Genomic DNA, 6,000 nt, shown 5'->3' on the forward strand with positions numbered 1-6,000 from the left:
AATGCCACTCTTCTTGCAACTTTTTTTACATTTTGAAAAATGTAGTTATTTTTTATAAAAATATGTTGTCTATATTAACCTATAATGGACTTATTGTTGTCATTTAAAAATCAATTTAGAAATATTTAAAAATTTTCTCTATTTTCCTTTCTAGTAAAGGATATATCAATAGTTACCTTAGATAAGCAAAAGCTCTTCAGTGTCCTCTATAATTTTTAAGAGTATGAAGATGCTTTACACCAAAAAGTAAGTTTGGAAACCACTAACTTGAGCCTTCTGACTGCCCTTGTGAACAAGGGTTACAAATATTCAGAATGTGACTCTAGGATACTAAGAGCTGCCACCTGAAGATTTTTTAATAGAGGCGAAAAGCAGGTTTCGGATTTTCAAAATCTTTTTTCTTTTCATCAAAAAAAATCAAAATAGAGACGATGTCTCACTATGTTGTCCAGCCTGGTCTCGAATTCCTGATCTCAATTGGTTCACCCACCTCAGCCTCCCAAGATGCTGGGATTACAGGCATGAGCCACCACGCCCGGCCTCAAAATTCTTAATACCTTAGGTGTTTTAGTCCGTTCAGGCTGCTATAACAAATTACCATAAACTGAGCAGCTTATAAACAGTATTTATTTCTCATGGTTGTGGAGACTGGGAAGTCCAAGATCAAGGTGTCAGTAGATTTGGAGTCTGGTGAGGGCCTGCTTTCCAGTTCACAGATGGCATCTTCTTGCTGTGTCCTCGCCTAGTTGAAAGGGTGAGGGGGTTTTTACGTAAAGGCATTAATCCCATTCATGAGGATTCCACCCTCATGATAGAATCACCTCCCAAAGGCTCTACCTCCTAATACCATCACCTTGTGGATAGAATTTTAATTTGAATTTGGGAGGGACACAAACATTCAAACCATAGCACTGAGTTCAAACAATTCTCCATTAACTTCCATTTAGATTATTAGCTAATTAGTATTTGCTTAACAAAAAGCTCCTTGTCTGAATCTCAGTTTCTTCACCTGTAAAAGGGAAATAAGATTTCTTTCTTAATCAAGCTTTAATGTTCTTACTGTAATGAAAGCAGAAGGCAATCATGCCTTGAAATATTTCTACCACAATTTAATTATTCATCTCTAGTCCCTTGCAGGATTTCTTGTCTGCTGATATTAGTAATTATCTCCTCTAGTCAAATTAAATGTGTGGTTTTTATTTTTAATTGCTCCAGGGTATTAGAAGAATTAATTAGTAAGTGTTGGCCAACTACCTTGAAGATGAAAAGTACCATGTAATTATCACCATGGGAAAAGTGCTTTCCATGCACTTGGCTGAATTCACTACTTAGGATTATGGGATTAAATGTTAACCTTCAGGACTTCTGGTGTGAATGCAGTAACATAGATTCAGCATCTTTCTTCTTTTCTTCTTTTTTAAATGCTACAAAAACAACAACAAAAAAGTAAGCTTATCTTCAGCAAATTTGGGAGCAGATATAATCCATAGCCTTCAAAATATGAATCAGGGCTGCTAAGAGCAGCTAAGATTAGACAGAAGCCATATAGGAGAAACTGGCAAAGAGCTATGAGGTTCAGACGGCAGCAGAATCCAGAAAGCATCAGTAAACATGATTCCTAAAGTGAGGGACTCACCATGTAGTGCAAATGTGTGGCATCTTGTCAATGGATTTGGGTGAGCAGACCTGGTGGCACCCAAGTCCTCTTGGAACCTGGTTTATTTCAGAGGAGGAGCAAAAAGATATTGGCTACACGATGTAAAAAGAGAACCCATGTGCATTGTTTTGCTAGGGCTACCAAGCAAAAGACCACAAACTGGGTGACTTAAATAAGAAATGGATTGTCTCGGCCGGGCGCGGTGGCTCAAGCCTGTAATCCCAGCACTTTGGGAGGCCGAGGCGGGCGGATCACAAGGTCAGGAGGTCGAGACCATCCTGGCTAACACAGTGAAACCCCGTCTCCACTTAAAAAATACAAAAAATTAGCCGGGCGAGATGGCGGCGCCTGTAGTCCCAGGTACTCGGGAGGCTGAGGCAGGAGAATGGCCGGACCCGGGAGGCGGAGCTTGCAGTGAGCTGAGATCCGGCCACTGCACTCCAGCCTGGGCGACAGAGCGAGACTCCGTCTCAAAAAAAAAAAAAAAAAGAAATGGATTGTCTCATAGTTCTGGCAACCAGAAATTCCTGATTAAGATGTCTGCCGGGTTCATTTCTTTTGAGGGGTGTGAGGAAGATCTGTTCCTTTCCTTTTGTGTAGCTTAAAAGGAGTATAGGTTTTTCTTTCCTTCAACTTTTATTTTAAGTTCCGGGGTATATGTGCAGGATGTGCAGGTTTGTTACATAGGTCAATGTGTGCCATGGTGGTTTGCTGCACAGATCAACCCATCACCTAGGTATTAAGCCCATCATCCGTTAGCTATTCTTCCTGATTCTCTCCCTCCCCACAATGCCCCCTGCCGCCAACAGGCCCCAGTGTGTGTTATTTCCTCCCTGTGTCCATGTGTTCTCATTGCTTAGCTCCCACTTTAAGTGAGAACATGCTGTGTTTGGTTTTCTGTTCCTGTGTTGGTTTCCTAGGATAACAGCCCTCCAGTTCCATCCCTGTCCCTGTAAAGGACTTGATCTCATTAAAAGGAGTATATTTTAATCAAAGTGTTTATTAGCATTGGATTCTAGACTTTCCTTTAACAGAAAGGCAAACTAAAACAAAGCTATAGACTCCAAGAAATGGGTGTAATTTGGCTGTTTCTAAGTTAATCTGAGAAGTAACTGTAACTTCATAAAAGCTTAACATGACAAAACTTTTATAGTGAAAGTGGAGTCAGATTCTCTGAGCTGTGATAGCCAGCACCAGCTCATGAGATCAGAGGTGGATTCCGGGAAACCATCCAGGGAAGCTGGACTGATGTTTTAGTCCATGTGTGTTTCTATAGCGGAATACAATAGACCCGGTGACTAATAAACAGCAGACATTTATTTCTCACAGTTCTCTCTAGAAAGACACCAGGGGAGGCACTTGGGAAGGCTGGCACTTTCCTTTTGCCCTTCACATCATATGATTGATTGGAAAAATGGGAAATTACAAGTGGCATCAACAAGCAGGGCAAAGAGCTAGCCCAGTCAACCTGCAATGGGCCCCATCCAATAGGCACAGAGGGACAGAGGGACAGAAGGCTGAAGACTGGCTGGCTGGGGTGCAGCGATGCTACAGAACACCCCATGGGACTTGGCATGAACAAGAAGCATGGCGAGGTCAGTGGGCCTCCCCTGTGATGCTCCTATATCCAGCCCTTCACCAGGCCTGTCCCTGGGTCTCATGTCCTCTGCCATTGGCTAGAAAACTCAGCCAGTGACTGCCACCTGAGAAAGGAAGAAGAGGGATTTGGGCATAGAGCAGCCACCTTCTTTGCCCTGCCCTGCCCTGCCCAGCCCACTGGGATCTGCTCTTCCTCTGAGCTCCCCAGCCTGGGCCATGGTGATGCACAACTCCAGAGGGCACCATTCACATTCCTTGTGCGGGCACAGTCCATGCCTGCTGCTGGGCAAGAGCACACCCGGCTGGTTTTGTTCAGTATCTGGGTGTGAGTTTGTCTTACTACCTTGGCTAGACCGAACTCCTGGAGGGATGGGACATGTTTCTAAATCTTTTTATGTACCAAACCACCTAACACTAGCCCAGCTTGATAAATATTTGCTGATGGATGGGCAATCCAGACATGCAGTCATCAGCTGTGAATTGCGGAAAACTGGACCACTGAAGCTCAGAAGAACATGTATTCTAGAGAGCTCTGCAAACCTGCTTCTGCCCAGCTTTGGCATCTGGGGTTAGCATTAGTCGTTTAGAAATGTGCCCTTTTATGACACAGGGCGTCTCCCAACAGTGGCATGATGTGACCAGGGCAGCTTTCTGCCTCTGCTACTTGTGTCAGTTTCTTCCTCCCTAAAAGCATTCAGTAATGAGTGGTGATTTCACGAGCCACAGGCAGAACTGACTCTGCAGAGCCCAGAGTGGGGTTTGGATTAACCACAGTCATCACCACTGTTTATGCAGCTTCGCAGCCGGGCCAACGCTCAAATTTCTCCCAGAGGCCCACAATATTTCTCTGTGTGATTTTTTTGAAGCATGAGTCCTCAAACCCATGCGTAAACACTTCTCCTCTAACGTAAGCTTTGGCATAGCTAGATGATACTTCACTGAGCCTCCCAAGCCTGCCTACCTTCCTCTGGCCACTAACACTCAGTAAGAAATCTTTGAATACTTTCAGACACTTTCAGGGCAGCCTTATCTAAGTGCTGAGCTGCCCTGCTGGAATCAACTGGAAATGAATATTAAAAAAAAAAAGAAAAAGAAGAAGAAAAACATTGAAATGAGAAATAGACGATGATATGGTTTGGCTGTGTCCCCACCCAAAACTCATCTTGAATTCCCACATGCTGTGGGAGGGAATTGAATCATGGGGGTGGGGCTTTCCCATGCTATTCTCATCATAGTGAGTAAGTCTCATGAGATCTGATAGTTTTATAAAAGGGAGTTTTCCTGCACAAGCTCTCTTCTCTTGTCTGCTGCCATGTAAGTCTGCCTTTTACCTTCTGCCATGATTGTGAGGCCTCCCCAGCCAGGTGGAACTGAAAGTCGATTAAACCTCTTTCTTTTTTAAATTGCCCAGTCTCGGGTATGTCTTTATTAGCAGCGTGAAAACGAACTAATACAGAGGACTAGAATTTTTAGTCATTATCTTGTGGGATGGCCATGAACAGATGATTTCTCTGTGCTCCATGTTGCCATTTGTAAAATACAGGAGAGGAACAAGAGGAGGGTGTCCCTGCCCCACTGCCCACAGGACACCCATTCTGAGCCATATGTCCCTCTGGGGGTAAGAACTGGGGAGGGTGGGATGGGGGAGGCCCGTGCAGAGCCTCCAGCTTTTTCCTGGCTGAGGCTGAGGTGTCACCTGTGGCCACAGGTCAGATGTAGTTAGGTTTTTCAGTGTAGAGACTGAGCTTGGAGTTGTTCTCACAGCACGGTCTCCAAGCCCTCTGGTTCCTAAACTAATTATCCAGATTAATGAATTGGTTCTTTGATTCCAAGAACACTTTGTGGCAAAGACATGAACTCAAAATGCCTAGGGGTGAGAGAGGCAACTTTTGTATGTATGTATGTATGTATGTATGTATGTAGGTACGTATTTATTTATTTAGAGACGGAGCCTCGCTCTGTCTCCAGGCTGGAGTGCAGTGGCATGATCTGGGCTCCTGGATTCAAGTGATTCTCCTGGAGAGGCAACTTTTAGTGTCTCTAGCTCATTAGGAGGGCAGGAGGGCTGGGCGGGCAGAGGGCATTGAGCACTTTCCCAGGAGGTATGGGCCTGAGTTCAGTTCCAGTTCCACCCTCAACTCACAGAGTGAGTTTGAGTCAGTCCTTCCGCCTCCTAGGGCCTCAGTCTCCCCATCTGTGCAATGCAGGGGTAGACTAGGGAAGCCCCAGGCTCACTTCCAGGTCTGAGGTTTAAGGCTCTTCTCCATTAGGCTGTTTTCTTTCCTTCCTCATACCCTCAGTCTTCTAACTTTTTTCCCCAGTCTTGCAGATGGGAGACCAAGATTCTTCTTCTGGTTGGTCTTGGCTATTTCATTGATCCAGGCCATAGGTTTCCCAATGGACAATGCGAGAGTTTGACTAGGAGTGCCTACAGGTTCATCCAGCTCTGGGGCTCTGGGCTTCCTGAAATTCCATGGACAGCCAGGTGGTGCTTGATGATCCGGGCTGGGGGTCCTCCCCTCACCCCTTCATCGTAGGGGACTTACCTTCACCCCTTCATCGTAGGGGACTTACCTCTCAGGTACCCCAGGTGCTGCCTCACCTTCTGATCCACCAGATTTCTCAAGAGGACCCTTGGAAATGGCTTAGGCAGAGGCCCATAGGCAGAATCTGTTGTGATGGCTTTTTAAAGTATCACCCTGATTGAGTAGCAGTCTACATCTATTCATTTAAACACTAATCTA

Source organism: Rhinopithecus roxellana, chromosome 17 (assembly GCF_007565055.1).
Source record: "Rhinopithecus roxellana isolate Shanxi Qingling chromosome 17, ASM756505v1, whole genome shotgun sequence".
NCBI lineage: Eukaryota > Metazoa > Chordata > Mammalia > Primates > Cercopithecidae > Rhinopithecus > Rhinopithecus roxellana.